The 24,415-nt window shown below is 37.5% G+C and overlaps 1 long non-coding RNA gene across 1 annotated transcript in view; it reads right to left on the reverse strand.

Annotated features, from left to right (window-relative positions):
- Positions 1–22,643: 22,643 nt before the first annotated feature.
- LOC141375118 (uncharacterized) overlaps positions 22,644–24,415 on the reverse strand; it is a 130,368-nt gene continuing 128,596 nt past the window's right edge. The window contains exon 3 of the long non-coding RNA XR_012382631.1: positions 22,644–24,266. This is a non-coding gene — a long non-coding RNA (uncharacterized lncRNA). The remainder of the gene's footprint in view (positions 24,267–24,415) is intronic.

Below are 24,415 nucleotides of genomic sequence, written 5' to 3' on the forward strand. Positions count from 1 at the left end.
CGCCTCATTTTGGGTTATTAGAAAATTTTTTAAAGATGTTTTCATTTGCTAAATAAGGCAATAGCTGCTTGATTGAGTACTTTATTGCAGTAGTTCTCTTTGGATTTAAGATTGTGAAACAGCTTCCAAGACACGATATTAAGTTGTTGTTAAACTTCCATAAGCAGTTTTGCCCAACTTCTTTGTCCAACGGACTTGTACAGCAGCTTGTTTGCGATGAAGGATTAGCTAATGTGAAAATACTTACACAAGATTTGTCATAATCATCACAACTTAAAGGTGCAGTATATACGTTTAACACCCAGTGGTTGAACTAGGTATTGCACCTCTGGTTCAAAACACATGCAAGAACATATTGCCTGATTGACAACGCCAACAAAGGTTGATTTAAAGGCACAATAGAAGGCATATTTTCAATGTTAAAAAGGAGTTTTTATCCTAACCAACACCTAAAATTTATATTTTAGAAATGGCTTTTATTTTTTGCAGCTAAACAACAAAAAACTGACAATGATCACCTTAGGTACATCTCATGTGCTTTATTCAGTGTTAAATGCTAACATTGTGAGTTTGAATACGCTTTTACATGACATTTATTTCTATATACTAAAAAGTAACAGCAGACAGTTCACCTCAGATTTAATAAACCACTTGAAATTGAACTTTATAACTGTGACTCTGTGCCAACCAATAAATATAAGTGATTCAGCATGTACATTTAATCATTTTAAAGATGTTTATTATGTATTGATTACATTATAAACCTTAACATTTCGCTGGAGTGCAGTGAGTGCACTATTTTGTGCTTATGAATGGATGTATTTTAATTTCTATAATTTTTTGTCTGGTACAAACAGCTAAATTGCTTATCACTGTAAATCTCATCACATAGCATGTTGTTAGGACACAGGGTTACAATCTAACCTGCTCACCTAAAGTTATATTTGTAATGTTTATCTCATTTGCTAATTAATGACTAACTTATGTGCAACTCTGAATCTGCAACTCATTTCGGAGTCTGTTAACTGTCCACCAGAGGTCAAAATTTGGTCACGGATGCATACTTTAAGAGCCTTCCTGACTGAATAAATCAAATACACGATTTTCCACCAAGACAACCCAGGGTGTTGAAATATAATTGGCTTAACTGGCATAGTGCTGGTAAAATAACCAAAACACAGACAGATAATCGGGCACATAACACACATTTTCAAAGCAGATTATCTGACTTCAGCACTGTTTTACAGATAAACAAGAATGTTCAATTAGCAGGTTTCTAAAATATCTGTAAACATTTTATGGTATTTTTATGCTTTCGAAGAGTCAAAAACGTACAGCACCTTCTGGAATAGATAAACCGGGAATGAATCAGCCTAAAACTGCTGCTTTGTGAAGTTGGCTTAACAATTAAAATTTTTTGTAGATCTGCTTTTAAAGGACACATAAACTTGGATTCCAATTAATATTTATTAGAAATATGATCATCAAGGACAAAATCTGATCCCTAGAAAGGATTCTGATAGGGTTGATACATGATCTTCAGATGGGTTGTGACTACAAGACCATCTGACACAAAATCTTTAACTCTTGGTTTGAGCACTTTGCTGATTAACAGAGCTCAGGCCGTCCTCTGATCATCAGCTCGACTGCTGCTCATCACAGCGCTCTGCATATGATTGGACAGCAGCTGAGTTATGGCATTATCATGTTACCACTGATGATTAGCCAATGTGAGAGACATGTAAAAAGATGAAAGATAAAAAGTGAGTGAAAGTGAAAGGGTAAGGGTGAGAGGGACAGAATAATGGAAGTGGAACCACCATCTTCAAACTAATGGCGTGGTCACATTACACTATGGCTATAATCTGAAATTGCCCCCAATAACCTCATTTACTATCGCTCCTCTAATGTAGTTCAGTGCATGAGTGAATGAAAACTAGTGAAAAAAAATTCTGTGTGTGCTGTGTATTTCATTTTCTGGCGAAGACATGGGGATTCATTAATGTGTAAAAAATAAGGTGGCTAGCGGCTAGCCGAGGAGTGTACATTTGTTTCGGTATTAAGACTTTTCAATTATGGAATTGAATGATTTTGCTCGCTAATGTCCACTGTGGTTTCCAACACCATTACTAATGGCTGTTCCCTTGGAGAGGAGGTCACTGTTGCTTCGACATACTGTGTACATGTTCATTCATACAAATGTAAACACAGAGGAACATATTCATAGACGTCAGCAGTTGATACCAGTGCAAACAGACACATTTAAAATGACATTTTATATATCGTCACCTCAGAATTATACGATTCTATCTGACATTTTTGTCAAAATTGAGTTGTTGACATTCTTATTAAATGACAACTTAGTTAAATTATGGGATGTTTATTTCAGAAGTTTACATTTTAAGACTTTATTTAAAAAAACAAATGTTACACACATACTGTTTGCTATGGAATGCAAAAACTTTGAAGCTCAAAATCTTAAAATCATTTAGAACATAGATACAGTCTTAGAATTCCAAGGTGATTATATGTTGTTGCTTCATTTATTTGTTTGTTGTTCTGGGCCACATGCAAATCCTTTTGGAAAGTTCATATTTATGATTCAGAAAGTTGCATTTATGACATCAGGTCTGTTCGGTCTAATCAAGATGATTATATGCCCTTTCTGCATAAAGTAGAGCAAGCAGAAAAGACTATCTAGATTGGCTGTGTTTTGTTTGAGTCACGTCACAGTCTGGCATTTAGTGTTTTTAATAGTGTACATTACTATGGTTAACTTGCTCCAGCTTTCATTCCAGATAAGAGACTAAAAACCAAAACCTAACTTAGCTGTAGGCAGGGGTACATATTTATACTAAAGCTACTCTGTCAAAGAGGTTTTTATGGGCTTTTCAAGTGCACAATGTTGCTGTTTGAGTGTGAGTTCACTCTAAACACTGTTATTCTGTAGATGAATAACACTATTTCTCCCTTGAATGCCTCAATTGCAGTCCTGTGTTTACTTCCCGTACCATACATGTACAACTCGGTTTTCAGATGTGTTCCACCTTCTACAACTTGTACCCGGTTCACGGTCATTTAAAAAATGGTAGAGACTTGGCTGTTTGGAACTTCTATGACTTTTGCTGCACAAACAGTTTGAACTTGTAACATGCAATAAATAATCTATAAGAATAATTGGTGTATCAGCGAGTGGACATGTTTTCACCCATTTTCTTTGGTAAATACCCAGCAGGCACACAACATCATAAGACATTAATATTAGGTTAGATTTAGGTTATGACGTCAGGTGACCACAATTGAATGTCTAGCCAGTGTTTAAAGACAACATTACTTTGACATCCATTAACGACGTCAAATTACGTTGAAATTTGGTTGATTTTTGGTTGTGTTGGAAAGTGACCAAAATCCAACGTCTGATAGATGTCATAGTGTTAACATCCGCACAACGTCAAGGTGTATGATCAGACAATGATATCTGGTTGATTTTAGGTTGATTTTAGGTTGGACTTTGACGTCGACCTGATGTTGGGTTCTGACGGAAACCCGATTTTCATTTCGAAACAAAATCCAACATCCCCACAATGCTGGGGTACAACGTCAATATGACGTCATGTTGATATCCTGTGCCTGCAGAGTAAGTTCTAGAGCAGGGATGTGAAACTCAGTCCTGGACATTTTAGTTCCAAACCTGCTCCAACACACTTACCTGTAGGGTTCAAACAAGCCTGAATCTCTCAATTTGTTTGATCACATATATTATGGTAAAAGTTAAACCGTGCAGAACTTTGACCTTCTACTGAATTTCACACTAGTGGTCTAGAGGCAATTGTGTAATTATTGTCTACATTTTTCTACAGAAAAGTTGACTCAACTTAAAATTGTAAGGCAACTTGCAGCAGAGCTTTTTTGAGTTGACTTGGAAAGTTCAGTTACAAAACTCAAGAATGCAAGAACAAAGAACGTGTGAAAGTTCCCAGGTTTGTGTTCTTGATCTCGAGGATGCGTGGATGCAGACTTGGGAGCAAAATTCGGTCGAGAAGTCCTAGAAGTGGTTGATTCTGAATAAAAGAGTAGGGAAGCACAACATTTTATACCTGTTTATTTTTTTAAGTTCAGAGATAAAACCTATTTATCTCAGAAGCTTCCCCAAACGAGATGGTGAATGTAAACAGTAACATAAAAGTTTTAATAAAGGCATAAACACATTAAGGATGTTTATTTTTTGAAATTTGTATTAAAATCAGTTTTATTTGTATTGTGCAAAGTATATTTGTAAGGGTTTTGTGCATGGTATATATTGAAAGGGGAAAAACAATAAATCATTGCATCAATGCTATAATGTTTAAATAATTTTCTGCTTAAAACATGTGAATGTCACATGAACATCAGGAAGAACGCAGCATCTCGTTTCTCACAGGAAGCGTTCTGTGTTCTCACGGTCTCCTAAGTTAGTTTTTTCAAGGTAACTTGGCAAGTCCGTTCTTCACAAGAATGCAAGAAAGTCCACTCTCTGCACTCTTGGAATTGAGAAACGCGCAAAGCTGGTGGTCCTCCAGGAACATGGTTGAGAAACACTGCCTTAATATGAAAAAGTGAAATATGAATTGAAAATAAAGTGAATATGGAAAGCTTGGATCGAAAAACCTACAGATACCATGTAAAATTTATTCTAAAAAGAAGACATCATGTTCAGACCAACACAAAGAAAACACACTTTAAATTTTATTTGACTTAGGCCCAATTCTACCCCTTAGCCATTCCCCTTGGCGTGAACATGCAAAATGAGGGGTAGGGGTGTCCCAATTCTGTTTAGCTTGAAAGTGTAGGGCTAAGGGGAAGGGGTGAATAGCCCTTCAAACAAAGATTTTTTCAGGACCACACTCGAAACCAAGGGGTAAGAAAATGTCCTAGAATACATCAGCTACAGCGGAGAGATCCACAAATTTGTATTTTTTGTAATTTTTAAAAAAATTTTTACGGCAAACAAGCACATGTTTTAATACAATTATAACCGCGCTCGAGTTATACCATCATGCTTAAAAAAAAAAAAAAAAAAAACATAAAATTTTGTTTCCTGTATAGCAGTCCCACAACATTCAGACACTTGATGACACTGGAATACCCTGTCAGAAAAGTCTAGTTGTGGGGAATGAGCTTTTTACAGTGTCTGCTATAATGTTAATGTTGTATTTGATGTGTTTATATAAATAAATATGGCCACGGTGTAAATGCACAGTGTATTTACGATCTTATTGCCACATTAGATCATTATGATAACATAATTTATGCCTTCAGTGATTTCCTGAAGACAAATACTAAAAAATAACACAACTGGAACAACTACAGCAGTCACGATTGTCAGATCTCATATGTAGCAAAAGATTGCGATGACATATGATGACGTGTGCAAGTGCTGTAGTGCTGTCCTAATTCTTAAGGGTAAATTTTGAAGCCCTTCCCCTTAACCCTCGGTGGTAAGGGCTAAGGGGAAGGGGTAGGGCTACAAAAATAGTATTGGGATTGGGCCTTAGTAGTAGAAAAAGGACACAATGCATCTTAACATTTCATTAATTAATTTATTCATTCATTCATTCATTCATTCATTTTTTTCGGCTTAGTTCCTTATTAATCAGGGTTGCCACAGCGAAATGAACCACCATCTTAATATTTTACTAATTGCAATTTGTTAATAATGGAATCCCCATAGCATGGTTTTACATGCTGTTGCAATGTCTAAAATAATTTTGTGTTTTAAGGCCTACTATTAGCATCTCTTCTTAAACCTGAATCTCTTTCATTATTATTCTTTATATAAAAAGTTCATTAAAGCGGTGACAGAACGCGTACTGTAAATAGCAGCTGTAATTAATATGAAAACAACCCAGCGTGAAAGAGCATCTGTGTTTCTGGAGCCCGATTCAGTGCAGCGCAGGGCCATCTAATGATGTAAACTCTCAGTGTGTGGAGTTTAAATGTGTCCTGTTTCACTTGCAGCCTGGCTGGAGGTCAGTGTGATCGTTAATCTGATCCTGATCCTAGACCTGCCTGTCTCTTTCACACCAGACAGCTTATTGTCATGATGATGGCCATGACAACCCTTAACCTCCCTCCCAGTCTCTCTCTCTCTCTCTCCTTGTGCGTCTTCGCTCTCTCCCGATTGTCTCATCACTCTGAAGGGAGACTCGTCTCTCACGCAGATACCTGATGGCCGACAGGCCTCAGCTTCCTGTGGGTCTGATAATCAACGTGCTGTCAAGACTGTCAATATCCAGCAGACAGAAAGGGGACCGGGCCCGACACACATATACATACAGATGCACACACACACACACACAATATGCACATGTGCATGCGGATACCTGCTCAAGGACTCTCAATCACAAGCTAAAGAGCCCATATAGTGACATATCCTCGTATATATCTGCTGTCATTACACTATATTGCACACGTACATGTATGCGCGCACACACACCTGGCGTAAATCAGATGTGGCTGTCAGGCCGTGCTTTTAGTAAAGGATAGATTAAACTCTGTGCCTGGATCTCTCTTGATGATCGCTGCGGGCTTTATTAATTAGGCTTAATCGTGATGAATGCTGGGCCTGTCATCTCCTCACACTGACAGTAGACAGGGTTCACGTGGCCTGCTGAAGCTCGGTGACAGGGAGAGACGGTACAGTTTAAAACAGAAAGCTGACCCACGTCACCAGAGCCTTCACCCACTCACACTGGGAAATCATCAGAATATATCACTCATTATCTCATGTCACCGGCGATAAGAAGATAGATTTCAGCCCATGTGCAAGCGGAAATGGGAGGTATGGTTATTAAGTGCAACACAACATTTTAAATTCATTTGTAAAGCTGATAATCGGTGTCAAAGCTCTTATAAAATTTTCTATAAATTCACACTTGCAAAGACAATAGTGTCACTTGACTACTGCATCCGTGAAGGTATTAAGAGCTGCACAGCCATTGTATAAAGTGGTTTACAGAGATTTCAGAAGAGCGAAATCGTGTTGTGTCTAAAACCACTGTAAATCACAGTTTGAAGCAGGTTATTATGATATTTAAAGGTTTTATTTAGCATCTGAGATACAAGTATAATATTTTCAAGTCCAGGCTTCCACTTTCTTTTTAAAAAAGCATTTGGTTTATGGAACATGTGATATTTCATTTTATTTGGTTTTGTTTTTTCTTCTGTTTTTGATTTGTTGATAGAAACCAGACCTTGGTCATTAATTAGAAATTGATTGTGCTAAATAAATAAAACTGCCATTGTCACTTAACCCTCTAACTTCCATAATCACTGACCTCTATAGATTTTAACAATCTATTGTAGTTATATTATTTAACAGAGGTGATTTTTTTAGAATTTGTAAGTGCATGTCAAAGAAAACATGTGTGTTTGATATTTATATATATATATATATATATATATATATATATATATATATATATATATATATATATATATATATATATAGTCTAAAATCCTTTTAAATGAGGATCTACTTTCTTTTGTCATTCATTCACATCTGCAGCTGACGTCAAAACAGCAGAAACCATTGCTACTTCACCAACATCACTTTAGAGCTAGTAGTTGAATGATTCTCTTGCGTAATGTCTAAAGTGATGATAAAACAGGTGATTTTGAGGACATGTAAAGATTACAAGCCTGAACGGCATGAAATGTCATAAGTCTTCAGAGATTTTTTTGTATTTCTCTGTTGCAATCAGGAGATCACAATAATTAACCCCGAAAAAGCCAAAGCAACGCAAACACTACCATATTACTGTTGTGTTTGCAATACAGAACGCTAAACACATGTGGGCATTTCTTCTTTCTTTCTTTTTACTAAACTAGTCTACAGTAACAAAAATAGGAGATGCATTAAAAACAAACCGATGGCCTACCAAAAAGTAACTCAGGGTTATACAAAGAGTGGCCGATACAAAATACATACAGTACATTCCTGATATGTGAGTCATCCCACACTCAATACACTACATTTATTATGGTATAAATACAGCAGCACAACATAAAAAGAGAGATCGACTTAGAATGTTACTTACCTATTTAATAATGATTTGATCAGCTGTAGTTAGGAATTACGTTTTTCTCCTCTACAGGCTTATTATGCCGTCTCTTTTGCTATCTTGTGGCGGAACGTCAACCATCTTTGCTCTGCTCAGTATGACAGGCTGATGGATGCCGACGCACTGTATCTCAGAAATTATAATTATTTAAAATAGGCGCTATTCCTATAAATAAACTGCATAGTTTCAGTCTAAACAACTACATTCTCATCTGAAAAAGTCTCAAAAGTACATTACGTTGTCCAACAGCTGCAATGTTTGTCAAACTGTGGTGAGTTTATTGATCTGCTGTCACTATGTAAGCAGAATGAGGGAGAGGAGGCGGTACGAGTGCTGTTATTACAGGAATATCACACATTTATCAGCCAATCAGATTAAAAAATCAGACATAACTGTTGCAAAATATGCTATTTAAAATGAGTAACACTTTAATTGATAGTCCATTTAAGTATTAGTAGACTGTCTGCTTAATATCAGTTGATACTGCTCCTTCAACAGACATTTAACTTACTAAAAGAAACTTTGCAGGCACATGTCAACTTACATTAACCCTAACCCCAACCCCAACCTAACAGTCTACTTATAATCTAATGAGATTAAGTTGGCATGTAGATGCAATGTAATTTAAATTCAACTAACAAAATCATGTGTAAAAGACTAATTAGATTTAATTAGATTATAACTTAACAAAAAAGAAAACACATAATTTTGGTTTAATTTCATACAATTTAGTATTTCTAGACTCCTTTCAAAAGATCCTCTTTGAATTTTTGAAATGCCTGAAAGAGATGCAGCGATGTGAATCAGCTTCCTCTTTTCCATAACTTAAATGACTTGTTTGAGTCAAGTCCACCTGCAAAAACCATTATCTAATCCATCCTGTCTCTTTTTTTTTTTTTCCTAAAGATTATATGCACTAAATGTGTCCCATTGTGTGTGTGCGCGCGTGTTTGTTTGAAGGCCGGCTAGTTCAATCATTGACCCCTGAATCAGTTAAGGAAACAGTCTGACATCGACTGTAATGAGAATAAATGAAATGATTGTACCTCATCAAGCAACACACATACACACACACACACACATCTCTCTTAATCATCGCCCTTTGTTTTCATAACAGCAACAATGAAAAATTAGACCTAATTAGTTGCACAGTACCCTTTGTTGAGGACTTTATGTGAAACACTATCCTGCAAGAATTACATATTTATGTAAATTCCCCTACAAATAACAGCAGAACTAATGGGCTATCAGGCAGATTTTACAACGCCAGCAGGATGTCTGACACGTGACAGGTGACCTGCGCTCTCCATGATATAATGAGGGTTTTCATCACTCTTTCTCTCTCTTTTTCTGGTGTTTCGAGCGGTCGTGTTAGCAGAGAGAAAGCTCACATCAGTCGAGGACGTCCTCCCTTTAACAACTGCTTCCTGCGAGGTAAGTGCTGTGCTGGGTCACACCTCCTGATCACATCAGCACAGACAACATGTCAAACACAGGACTGACACGTCTCAGATTAACTGAGCTACATTAAACCACCAGGCCAGAATCATAGTGCATTCTAGTACATTAGACAGTAGGCTGTCCATAATTTAACATTGTAAGAATTCATGATTGGGCGACACGGTTAGCACTGCCGTCTCACAGTAAGAAGGTTGCTGGGCCCAGTCCCGGCTGGGTCAGATGGCTTTTCTGTGTGGAGTTTGTATGTTCCTCCGGTTATGCAATATAGGTGAATTAAATAATTAAAATTGGCCGTAGTGTATGTATGTGCATGTGAGAGTGTATTGGTTCCCAGAGATGGGTTGCAGCTGGAAGGGCATCCACTGTATAAAACATATGCTGGATAAGTTGTCAGTTCATTCCTCTGTGGTGACCCCTGATGAATAAAGAGACTAAGGTGAAGGAAAATGAATGAAGACTACGTGATAGAAGTTAATGGAATATAATTACTGTCAACACCGTGCCTTCTACTAATATAGGTACCATTGATAAAATTGAGCAAAGAACTAATTAAATAACTAATTAAAAATAATATATATTTTTTTCATAACATAAAATAAAAAAAAAGTTGCTTGAGTTTGTTTATTTGGATAATAGTAGTGGCATAATTATTGAAACCCTTTCCGACTATCTGAGGTGATGTCGGTGTTGCTTGAAATGGTCTGACCCCAAAACCAAACTATATTCTGCAGGTCTCCAGCTGTGATTATTGGAGTTTTTTTGAGCAAACTGTGCTCCTAACAGCATTTGAACAAGATGGACTATTGCCTTTTTCCAGGCTGATTCATTACACTTCCATAGCTTTGATGGTAAATTTTTGTAATATGTTCATATAGCTACTTACTATTTTGTTTAGTTCAACAACCCCTTGCATGCAGTCACATTCATCCTATAGTCTTACACATTGCGATAATTAAATAAGTAGGTTTGACCTACAATATGTATAAAGTCCCCATGAACTAGATGCTGCAACCTTTTTTTTTAATTTTTTTATTGTGATGCAGGTCCTAGAGAAACAAAATATTAAATGACAAAACAATGGGGGTGGCTTGTTTTTCTATTGCGAGCTGATTGTATGTAGTAAGCAGGACTTGCCATTAAAGAAACACCAAAACACACTTTTTGAGATGTTGGCAGTCATATATTTATACAATGATCACATGTCCCACGTTTCTAAAACACTATTAGGACACATATATTTCACAAAAAAGTGAAAATTGTTTGTTTTGCGGTTTGACAAGAAATTTTAAAGCTACGTCACGGCCATGCAATCACTGTGTGCATTCCAGCGTGGAGACTGGATGTCTGTACTGGCTGGTACAAAGTGATGTCTTTGTGTTTCATTATTAATTCATGGGAAAGACTTGGTTAAATTTGAACCAATCAACGTGCTTTATTGTAAAAGATGCAACTTCATTAATATGCATGATATATCTTTGCTTTTTACCTGTTGCAGAGTTCAGAGAGATGTCACGTTGTGTTGCTAGCTGTAAGGAACATTTTTTACCCAAGAGCTTTTTTAATCTGGAAATGGTGAAATCTGAATTTGCCACTTGTCTTTTTATTTTTTTTTAAAAGACACAGTTCCAGTTTATGGTGATTTTCCTGTCTACAGTTTTGGTAAGTGTGTGCTCAATGTTCTTTGTTTATGTTTATTCAAATGGCAAAGTTTGTATCATCAGCAGTACTCTTTCAGTTTTTTTTTAAAACAGTACGTTAAAATCACTGCAATATTATGGACTGAAGATCCGCTGTAAATGCTGCTCTCCAAATGTAAACATGTAAACAGCTTAATTAAACTATTATCATTGTGTAGGATTATTGCCGCATATGATTTTCGCTGCATTTTGTGACAGGATAGTCTAAACACACACAGCTGTTTGACCATATTCTCTGCATCTACAGAGTCTTCGCATCTACAACGAAATGCTGTTTTTTTTTTTTTCTCCCATACTGCGTATGATGTCAAACTCCATTAACACAACACTCTTCCAGCAGAGTCCAATATCTCGTTTGTCATGGGGGGCATACATGAAATGTTCTTGAATAAAAGTAAAAGTGCCAAATTGCAGTTAAAGTCAACAAATTAAAAATGAAACTAAAATGAAAATGAAACTAAATAATAGTACATGAAACTCCAGAGGAAATGTGGATAGCATGGTGATGCAATGACGTTAATCGAATGATGTGCTATAACATGAAAAACCCACCAAATGTGGGTAGGTTTCAGCTGTGGTGAGTTAGACAGCCACTCCCACTAGCCTCTTTGGCTGGTTGAAGGTCATTTTTAAATTGTAGTTTTCTTAAAAGCAGATTTCAACAATGAGGATTTCCCAATGAGGGGCCAGCGTAAGAGATGACAATAATAACTGTGTTTGCGTGAGCAAAAGAAAGCAGGTGAATACCGAATGAGAGGAAGATCATGGGCTCGGTGAGACAGAGGCGATGCTGACGCACTGACAGGTGATGAGATGCATGCGAGTGATTAAATTTTTTTAAAAAAGGATCCTTGCGTGAAGCATCTATGCCTGAAAATGTAACTGATGCGATTGGTTCTCTTTTAAATAGACTAGACAAAAAGCGATGCTCTTGGACCCACAGTCCTGCTGCTTTCAAGAGCTCTAGATTGCTTTTACTATTTACATGATCATCCTTTCATTATCACACATGGTATCACATATGTTTTTCACCTGCTTTTTTGTTTACAGTTATATTGGGCTAAGAATTATTTGATTATTTATTTATTTATGGTGTGGTTAGAGAAAAATCTTAATCCTTAATTTTGAGTCCTGAAAATTCAAATTGCAATGCGACACTGAAACCAAAATAGATTTGCTCTTGCTCATTGAGCAAAGTCATATTCAACACAAACTAAGTGAAATGAATGAGGAGGCATGTGGAAATAATCAAGTAATTTTAGCATGCTAAAGTCAAATTTATGCATATAAAATATATTTTTCCAACAACAAAAATGTGGCTAGTGAACATGGCGAGTGGCTAGTGATGTTGGAAAACTACAAGCCACATTGGCTGGTAATTAAAAAAAAGTGAATGTCAAGCCGTGGTAAAGTAGGCATTTCATTCAGAAAGATTGGGAAAAGGCTTTGGGGAAAGTTGTTAAAACCTAAGACACCTCCTGCTCATCATTTCTGTTTGTGGTCAAAACCGACAGTTGGAGCAGCGTGAATATATGTTAGCCATGCCTAATTCCTAAGATATACAATATATGTCATATTATCTAAAAACAAACAAGAAGTGCATTATCAGATTTCATTTAAAGATTAGAAGGGATTTTTTTTTCCCTTCTAATTGACATACACAGATGAATTGTTCACCACAAAACTAACAATGCGAGCTAACGAAATCATATGGTTAGTTTTGATTTCATGTGGACTAGGTGAACTTATGTGTACTAAAATGTAAAATATCAACGTGAATATACTTGAATTTTACTTTTAAAAAATAAATTTTAATTACTGGGAAACAAATCATGTAAAGCAATTTTCTGTTGGAAATTTCATTTTATTTTCATCAACAATCTGATAAAAGCTATGCATTGATTTTAAATGTCATAAATATATAATCCCCTATTACTTCATTCACAGAAAAAGTTTCTTAAGTTAAATCACCACATCATGTTTTAAATATAGAATTTAAGTAAGTGTTGAGGGGCAACACAGTGGCCGAGTGGTTAGCACTGTCACCTCATAGCAAAAAGGTCGTTGGTTCGAGTGCCGGCTGGGTCAGTTGACATTTTTGTGGCGAGTTTGCATACTCTCCCGTGTTGCTGTGGGTTTCCTCCGGGTGCTCCGGTTTCCCTCACAGCCCAAAGACATGCGCTATAGGTGAATTGAATAAACTAAATGGGGTGTATGCAAACAGACTTTTCAATTCAGTCAGCCAGCCCCAGGGCTTCCAGTTAATTGTCATCCCTTACAAAATTGTCGCGTTTAAGTTCTGATTTCTTTGAAAACAGCGATCTTCACTGCCTGGCTGAGATGATATAAAGTGGGTCTCAGACTGGATAAAAAGTATGCATGGAAATCGCCTGCAGCTAGTGATGGCATCTGCATTTAAACAGTCTTCCATCTTTTTTTTTTACGCTGTAACAACTAAATGAATGCTTACATCTATTTAACTGAATGTAATGTAATTACATTACAACATCCATGCTGTAAAAGGAACCTTATGAAAGTGAAAACAGTTTCATACCGGAAGTCTATCATTGGCTAAAAAACACTACCTCTGCATATAGCCTATTGGCCGTAGTGTATTTGTGAATGAGTGTGTACTGGGGTTGCAGCTGGAATCCGCTGTGTAAAACAAATGCTGGATAAGTTGGCAGTTCATTATGCTGTGGTGACCCCTGATAACTAAAGGGACTAAGCCAAAGGAAAATGAATGAATGAATGAATGAATGAATGAATGAATGAATAAGTGTTGACTGACCAAATGAGAAGACATGAGCAATAATAGTACATGCAAACAGGACACTACCAAAACAAATCAGCCAAATTAAACACACTCATACTAGCAAACTGTGCCGAAACAAAGCACACAATGGAAGATTATTTGCGCCTTTTCCTTTCTTTACTGGTCCTCTCTCTCGCACACTTTGTTGTGTGCTCTGGGCATTCTTCAAAGCACTTCCCCACTTAACAAACCCTGCTGACGGTTTGTTTTTACTTTCTCTCCCCCATATCTCGTGCTCTTTTCGTTCTCTCTTAGTGTTAATTAAAGCAGGAGCACGCGTGTGACTCCACTTCAGACTGGGCTAATTAACCTCGCCTGTCCCTCCGCGCAACTTAGCCCCACAACCACCATTATGGCTTTAATATGCCAAATTAGAAACTGATTTTGAACTGCATCTGCCCCAAAGAGAAATATTGATCCCTGTTCTCCCTCTTTTTCTCTCGCTTCTTTTTTTCCATCCTCCTGCCCACTGGCCATTTTGGTCTTGCGGTTCAGTTCTATTGCCTAAATTAGTTATCCGATTGGTCCCTTTGATTAATGGCGGGTCCGCTTGCTTCATTACACATGACAACGCTGAATAATCAGAGCACAGAACACGCACTCGCAAACTACTTCAGTTTTGTCAACCTCGCCCTGAAGTACATTTATAGAATTATTTAGCATATAGTTGGCCATAATTTATTTGTATGACACATTTCTCGATCAGGAGCCATTGTAGAGTGTCATATATGGATAGGAAAACAAGGTAAACTAGATGTGCAAATCAATGAGCGAAACCCCGGGGAATATCAGCCGCATAATCAGGATGCAGGACTTGACCCTGCCTGCATTGCAACCTGTCAATGTACGCCAGCGGAAAAGTGATATTGTGTTTTTAGCCGGAGAATTACTTCAGCGTACTCGCTCATATGCGCTCACATGCTGCCCTTTTCACTGTGGTGCTTTTCTCTTTTTCTCTCTCCCCCTCTTTTTTTTCTATCCTCAAAGTGTTTGACTGCATCACTCAGTACAGATCTCTTCTTGTTTATTCTTTTATGATATGTCTCTCTGTGTATACGGCCTTCTGGCCTTATGGGAAATGCTGCAGGACTTTGTTGTTGGAATGAATGATTAATTCACTTATTTATGTTGATTTTGTGTGTGCGTGTGTTGATAAAATGATCAATGTGATCCAAAACAAAAAACAGAGCAAAAAGTAGTGATGCAGGTTGAATGACCGTTACAGTTAATTAAGTAGAAGTTAATTTAATCTGCTCTTATTGATTATTGGGATGCCCATTACTGCACTGGGGTCGAGGAACAAATACATAGTGCTTTTGTAGAGAAAGAACTCTGAAACATAACACTCATTTATAATTAAAATGCATAGCAGCCCAGTTTCCTAAAAGCACACAGGACTATGTGCTATACATACACACTGTATTTGTGCGAATGTGTGTGTGTGATATTGATTTGAATGCACTTTACTTGCATGTAATATAAATTCAATGCATTTAAAATCCCTTTTGTACATTTAATTTACTCTGGACACTAAAATTGGACTCCTTGCCTTTGACTCATGTACAGTGGGCATACATACATACCGGCCACTTTATTAGGTACACTTGTGAACCTGGTCGTTAACGCCATTTTCTAATTAGCCAATCACATGGCAAATCTCAATGCATTTAGTCATGGTCTGAATATTTCAAAAATTGCTGATCTACTGGGGTTTTAACACACAAGTAGATCACAGGTTTATAGAGAATGGTCCGAAAGAGAGGAAATATCCAGCGAGCAGCAATTCTGTGGGCGCAAATGTCTTGTTAATGCCAGAGGTCAGAGGAGAATGGCCAGACTGGTTCCAGCTGATAGAAAGGCAACAGTAATTCAAATAACTACAGTACTTGTTACCACCGAGGCATGCAAAAGAGTATCTTTGAATGCACAACATGTCCAACCTTGAGGCGGATAGGCTACAGCAGCAGAAGACCACACCGGGGTCAGCTAAAAACAGGAAACTGAGGCTACAATTCGTACAGGCTCACCAATTATTGGACAATAGAGGATTGGAAAAAATAGAGGATTGCCTGGTCTGATGAGTCTGATTTCTGCTACGACATTAAGATGGTGGTGTCAGAATTTGCCATTAACAACATGAAAGCATGGATCCATCCTGCCTTGTATCAACGGTTCAGGCTGGTGGTCGTGGTGTAATGGTGTGGGGGATAATTTCTTGGCATACTTTGGGCCTATTAGAACCAATTGAGCATCTTGTCAACGCCACAGATACCTGAGTATTGTTGCTGAACATGTCCATCATTTTATCACCACAGTGTACCCATCTTCGGATGGCTACTTTCAGCAAGATAGCGCGCCATGTCATAGCGTGAATCATCTCAGACACTGTACTCAAATGGCCTCTACAGTCACCAGAACTCAATCCAATAGACCACCTTTGGGATGTGGTGGAAGGGGAGATTCACATCATGGATGTGCAGCCAACAAATCTGCAGCAACTGCGTGATGCTATCATGTCAATATGGACCAAAATCTCTGAGGAATATTTCCAGTATCTTGTAGAATCTAGGCCATAAAGAATTAAGGCAGTTAAGCGGTTAATCGTAAGGTGTACCTAATAAAGTAGCCGGTGAGTGTACATACACTAAAAAATGCTGGTTTGTTGTTTACTCTGCAGTTTATTGTAGTTCACAATTGTGACACTGTTGTACAGAATTATGCTTAAACAATATGAACGTTATATAATGAAATGTTGGGTCAAATATGAACAAACCCAACCGATTAAATAAAAACCATAAAATATTAAAACCATAAAATCTTTGGATTATGACAATCCAGCATTTTTAAAGTGCAGTCATATTTATATTGACACGTAACAGTTATATGCCAATATGCATATCACCCTACAATTATTATTAGCTATTTCCCATACAACAGTTACAATATATCATTTCAGCAAGATATGTACAGTTTGACATTTAAACAGTGTGAGCTTCTTCTAGAAGAAAGAAAGACATTGTAAGGAATTACAGTTATACAAAAACAGGCAGCTTTGTTCAAACACATATAATAAAATAAATATTAATAAAAATGGCATTTGCTTATCTGAGAGCCTGCATAATAAACTTTAAAGAGTTAACGAGCACTGTCTCTGATGCAACTGAGCCTCAGGAAGCATTAAGTTATTATTTTCAATAATGTTTACAAGTATATCCAGGCCTTTGGGAGGAAATGAAAAATGGCAGCCTTGGCCGTATGGAGCAGAGCTGCTGTTCACCTGTGACGCTCGGCTCATCCAGCCTCTGAAAGCTATCATTAGTTCTGCTCTTTTTTTTCTTTAAACCTCCAGTGTCCGTTCTCAGCGTGAGTATGTCTATGTGTGTTAGACAGTGTTTTTCACGGTGAAGTCTGTTTATACACTTATTACCTACTGTATAGTTTCTTAGCTCTTAATGTAACTCTGAAGGTTGTAGTGCGGTTGTATTTTATTGCATTCACTTCTGAATCACATTTACCACACACAGAATCATTTAAAGCACATTTTCTGTATTATGGCATTTCTTTTACAGCGTCAAATGCAAGAAACAAATGTGCAGTGTGTTTACCCAAGGCAATTTTTCACTAGCATTTCAGACAAGCAAATCCAATAAGACAGCATCCTACTCTCAGCCTAAATGAAACTACTTTTAGTAGAACATTGTGAAAATGATATACCAAAGCAGACATACTTTGTGATAAGGGGATTGTGGGAAATCTACAGGAGACAAGGGAATCATAAAACAAACAAGAATTTCAGGAAAGAAAGGAAAAAACAATGAAGAAGGTTAAGCGTAAATCTCAAGGCCCTGAAGGGCAGGATGCTGGAGACACGGTGTCTGCACCCTAAAGACGGGTTAATAAAGTAGAAAATGCTTAACCGATGTGAGCTCTCCCACAGAGTCCAGGTGCGGCATGTTCATGTTCTCCTTGTTATTTTCAACGTCTCCAAACATTAAAGCTTATTTATAAACCTGCTAGCTTAATAAATCTACTTCAGGAAACGTACACACACGTACCAAAAAAAGTCAAGGAATATGACAGTGAGAAAGGGAGCCAAGGAAACAGGACTAAAGATGGACAGAGTTTGGCTCGCGCTCTCTTTTCAGTGCAAGCCAGAGTTATGAGGGACCCAAATCAGACGAGGACCACCGTGGCTGCGTTCAGATGCTTCCTGAATGCTGACGTACCTGGCAGAAAAATCCGGAAAGCGTTTTTGTGCCAGGAGTCTCTAAGCACCTCTCACTCTTGCCCAGCTTTCATGTTGACAGGTGGCTTTGTTTAGCGTACAGTCTCTCAATTCACGAAGAATGTACATTCCCTTCGCAACTTATGAATTAACCCTCCACTAAAAATAGAATTGCAGTTGATATGATGTGTGTGTGTGTTTTTTCTGACAATGTAGGACACAAATGTGTATAATGACATGAGTATGACACAAGTATTACAAGAAAATGTTGAATTACAGTATGAGGACATTGCTGATGTCTCCATTTTTCAAAAGGCTTAAAAATAATATAGTTATTATTTTTTTTTTTAAGCAAACTGGCATACAGTTTCCTGTAAGATGAAAAGGTGTAGTGAGGGGGTAGGACAATGTTTGTACAGTATAAAACCTATGGAAAGTCCACAGAATTCACAAAAACAAACATGTTTGTGTGTGTGTGTATGCACATGAGTGTGTTTGACTGCTTCAAGGCATTTGGGCAACCTTCAGAACAGGAAAGAATGGCGGCCAACAAAGCATGTCTGAAAGCAATAGCAGCATATCCTGATTATCTATTCAATCATTTGTAACCTATTTCCTGGGAACACTGGAAATGTCACCATTCAGGTCTAAATCATCCGCTTCTCTAATCAACGCCAGCGTTCTAGTGCCCTTCTTCTGCTCTGCTTTCTGTCTTCACATATGTCTCGCTGTTTCTTCATCTCTGTCTCTCTGTTTCTTCCTCAAGTTTGATTGGAGAGACAGTTGATTCCATAGCTGGATGAGCCAGATGTTGTTACAAGCAGATTTATAGTCACTCTCTAACGGTTGTAATTAAAGTCAACTGCTTAACTGAAAGGAAGAGGCCAGAATACAGTAACCCCAATCCTTAGGTAAACTAATAATAAGTGAAAGCATAGATAGATAGATAGATAGATAGATAGATAGATAGATAGATAGATAGATAGATAGATAGATAGATAGATAGATAGATAGATAGATAGATAGATAGATAGATAGATAGATAGATAGATAGATAGATAGATAGATAGGTAGGGTATGGTCCTCTGTATCGATTTTCTTTGCTGATGTTTTGTTTTTTTCTGAATGCTAAAATAGGTAAATCTCCCTAATTCAGAGGCGGAAGCCAGCTGACATGCAACAACTTTAATCATAAGGTAAACACAAAACAAAAGTTTCCATTTGGAGCTCCTTCCCGGGGCTTGACACCTGTAAACACTCGCTCCATTGAGCGCTACCAACTCATTACCGCTACCAAGCCGACCAATCACAGAGCTTGCGCTACCCATCCTTGTGACATGTAGTTACATTTTTTAAGAGGTGAGTGTCAGCGTCAGCCACGCCGAACCATACAGCTCCGCTTGATGCAGAAGTATAAATCTGCCTTTGCTTATCAAAGCAGTTTTAATGTGTTTGTTAGAAACACTTTGAAAACAGAAGTATTATTTCTATTTAAAATAATTATGTTTTGCTTAACGCTTCAGGAATATTATAAACAAAAATATGCAGCTTATTTTGTAGTTAATAATAATAATAATAATAATAATAATAATAATAACAACAACAATAACTTTATAAAGAATTATAATAGCATTAAGTTTGATGGAAATATGATGGATTTACTTATTTGATACATAGTATGTTTAAAACAATGTGCAGCATTTACATTTAAATGAAAGTACCATCAACTTTGTTTATGTTAATGGATTGTTTAAATTACTTAATTGCATTGTAACACACACTGAAAATGTTATAAATAAATAAATTAATAATTCAATTATTAGTTTCAATAGAGTTGTCTTTTAGAAAGTATGTTGCATGTGCACTATTAATGTTTATAAGAAAGGAAGAAAGAAAAGAAAGAAAAATAATGTTAGTGATGTTTAATTCTCAGATATTAAACAAATATGACATCATTCACATAGTAGTCAAAATTTGCCATAAACAACATAAAAGCATAGATCCAACTCAGTCTCATTCTGAAAACGTAAACTATATACATTGCTGGAGAGCGGCAAATATATCCCAGGAGGTCTGTATTTTGCAGTCTTTGTTTTCATGAATTCACCAGAAGCCCATGTGTATGCTTTTTCAGATTTCAAATTTCTCTTTGAGTGAAGTGCCATTCACTCCTGTTGTTCTTGTGTCAATCCACAAGAGGCTGCTGTTGACAGACTGACTAACTAACCGATCAACTGACCCAACCTTCTCCTTCCCTAAACCCAACCAATAGTGTTTTTCACAGCACCGACTAACCCGCCCACCCATTATCCTAAACCCAACCTACAATTTTAAAAAGCAATCCAGAAAAATAAAACTCTTTGCCTGATTTTTACCATGTTTTCAGATTTTACCACATTCTCACACCGTTATTTACTTGTTTATTTTTTATTTTTTGGCTTCTGGCGAGCTAACTGGACAAACAGGTAACAGCAGGAAAGCCGCCCATACAGAGGTAAGCGGTCAGCTGGTAAGTCCACCCCATAGCATTTGTTTTAAAGATAAAATGCAGCCATACGTACTTCTGGCTACATAATTTAGCGATCTCCTGAAATGTATATAAGGCTACATTTTCAGAATTAGCCTATGTTGCATAGATCCTACCAGCATTTGTTCAGACTGGTGATGGTGATGCGCCCCTTACTATCAATAATAAAAGTAAACAAATAAATAAATAGCATAAATAAACACCACTAAACTGGACTTACAAAGGATTCTTCTGCCCTTACTGTAAGTTCTAGGTTGCTATTATACCTCATATATTAACTCTCCAGCGCCCTCCTACAAAATCTGTCTCCCTGACCCGTCCTCTCCGTCTGCTGGCCTCCTCCATCTTTGTCCTGCTGTAGTGTGTTATTGTGTGAGGGTGTAGTCTGGACGTCTGCTTCACTGCAGATGCTAGCGGCGGGTGAGACGCTAACACGCTAACACCTGTCTGTTGGCCCTCCTGCCAGAACACACTGACAGCTCTGTCTGCTTTGACTAATGATGTGATTGATGGACAAAATAAGAGAGCGCACATGCACACAGTCCAACACACACACACACACTGCGGCCCGCGCCTGATGCGGGATTTGGTGTCAGTGAGCCCTCATCATGTGGCAGCTGAAGGTGTATTCTTCTGCACGCCTCATTATTCAGTAATGGTAGAGCACACCCCCCACAAACACACACACACACACACACGCACAGTCTTAAATATGAAGCGGGTGGGTGAAGATGGGCCTGATTCATGATGGAACGCCACTTTATGGACTCAGAGCTGTTAGTATTGGCCTATCACTGGACAAGCTCCACTAGCTTCCTGTTCACCTCTGACCAGAAGACCAGTGGTCTCCTAGATGAAGTTAAGAAGAACACACACACACACACACACACACACACACACACACACACACACATATATATATATATATATATATATATATATATATATATATATATATATATATATATATATATATATATATATATATATATGTACTACATGTTCAACAAATAGATTTGCTTCTAATCATCTAAATTGCAGCGTCAGCACATTCAGAAATAACAGTTGGTTGGCAAAAGCTGATATATCCCGAGAACCAATCAGAAGCCGCGAATCAAATCATAGCCTATGTTTTCAATGTAACAGCGCGGTAATACAGGAGACTGTTTTATTCAGCTTCCGATTTTGGTTTTAAAAGAGTTAGATGAACTGGACGAGCCTGTCCGACTGTCAGTGATTGGCAAATGAAAATGTCCCTTACCTCAAAGCTTTGTGCAATATAAGAAAAATAAAATACACTGTACAGTCAGAAGTGTAGCCTGCATTTATAATGTTTTTGTTTTTGTTTTTTTTTGCGCAGCGACGCTACTTTGAATGAGTCAGTTTTACTATACATTAAACAGCAACTGCGTTTCGCGAAAGACAGAGTTAAGATGCCATCCTTTTATCCCACATGGATGCTATGAGGATAAACACAGGACCAAGACCTTAAGTATGGTGAGAATAAATGAATGACAGCATCTAAAATTGTCTTAGAAACATCCCCTTTTTGCCCAGTAGGCCTACATTGTGTTTTATTTGCTCATTTAAGCCATTTTCTAAAAGATAAATATAATATAAAACTATAAATATAATACAATCATATTAACTTTAGGTCTGATTAGCTTTTTATTTTAATGGATAATGCACAGATGTTGATGTTTCACAATGTTTTTCCACCGCATTATTTGAATATACCAAACTTAGCTTACAATGTTTACATTGGTTTACTTACATTACATCTAATCCTAAACATCAGAAATCACAACAGATTGTTAAAATTTATTTTATGTCAGTTTTAATGTTATCGAATAATGCTCTTACTTGACAGATTTCATTCCCTCATTTTCCTTCTGCTTTTTTCCTGGTTTATCACAGCGGAATGAACAACCGCTTACTTTACAGGTTTATATATATTTTAAATTTTAGGTGGTTTGAGGAATGTGTTTTATGTTTGTTAAAATAATTTCTAATTGCACGTTTAGTGATTTTCAACTAATTACACTGTCTTACCCCAACAGGGGGATTTAGAAGTTTTTGCAAAAAAAGCAGAGGTGGATTTAGCTGGTTTTAATGCAAAAGAAAATCTATCTTGTTAAAAATCAAAGAATTTTCTAAAGCAGGGATCACCAAACTTGTTCCTGGAGGTCCGGTGTCCAGCTGATTTTTAGCTCCAACCCTAATCGAACACACCTGAATAAGCTAATCAAGGTCTTACTAGGTATACTTGAAACACTTAGGCAGGTGTGTTAAGGCAAGTAGGAGCTAAACCCTGCAGGGCACCAGGCCTCCAGGAACGAGATTGGTGACCCCTGGTCTAAATGACATTAATGAAAAAAAAGTATTTTATTTACTAGCTATTAACCTTATCATTACATACAAAATAAAACTTCTAAACCTAATCAGAGGAGCCTGATAGAAAATGCTAATTTACAAAAAAATTAAAAAAGTGTTCCGATGGACAGAGGGTTTTGCAACTGAATTGTGCGCGAACTGCATATATGCATGAATACAACCCCAATTCACCAATAGCACATGTCTTTGGACAGTGGAGGAAACCCACACGAACACGGGTAGAACATGCAAACTCCATACATAAATGCCAACTGACCAGCCAGCGCTCAAACCAGCGACCTTCTTACTGTGAGGTGATTGTGCTACCCACTGAGCCACCATGTTGCCAATGCAAAAGCATACATATGGAAAACTACTAAATTAGAGTAATATAATTAGAAGCTTTTACAGAATAAAACACATTATGCCTATGGAGGGTCTCAATTATGTACTGTATGTGTGTGTGTGTGTGTGTGTGTGTGTGTGTGTGTGTGTGTGATGGTCAGGTTTAGGGGTAGGGTTGGGGTAAGAGAATATACAGTCTGTACAGTAGAAACATCATTACGTCTATGGGAAGTCTCATAAAGATAGCTTTACAGTATGTGTGTGTATAAGCGTGTGTGTGTGTGTGTGTGCATGCATAATGTTTATATTTCAATATAAAACATGTCAAATAAAACAGACTCATACGTGTGGCATGTGTTTGGTAGGTGATGTTGTCATCCATCCCATACATTTATCGAAAATTAAAAAAAGAAAACTTGTTACAATTTAACCATGTAGGATATTCATTAGCGTGTATTCATATTCATGCAGTGAGATCAGTGACAACGCTCAAACTTTCTTTTCAGAGGAGCGCATGAATCTCCGATGACCTCAGCCATTTTATCAGGCTGAGGCTTGCGATAGACAGACTAGTAATTATATGAAGGAAGACATAATGAGAGCTGGATCCAGAGTGTGATCCAGATGCATGCTAAATGGAGACGTGCACGGGCCGCTGATGCGAGGAGGAGAGTCCCAGTCGTCCAGTCCTCAGCGGAGCAGTGCGGGGAGACCAGTTCCCCTGTGGAGAGGGACAGAAACGAGGCTCAAATGCATCTAAAACCAAAACATTCATCCATCTGTCCAACTCTTACTTTCTCTGTTTTCCTCCACTCCACCCTTTTCCCTTTGTTCTGGTTTTTGTCTGCAGTACGCTAGCAGCTCACATTT

This window comes from Danio rerio, chromosome 7 (assembly GCF_049306965.1).
Source record: "Danio rerio strain Tuebingen ecotype United States chromosome 7, GRCz12tu, whole genome shotgun sequence".
Taxonomy (NCBI): Eukaryota; Metazoa; Chordata; class Actinopteri; order Cypriniformes; family Danionidae; genus Danio; species Danio rerio.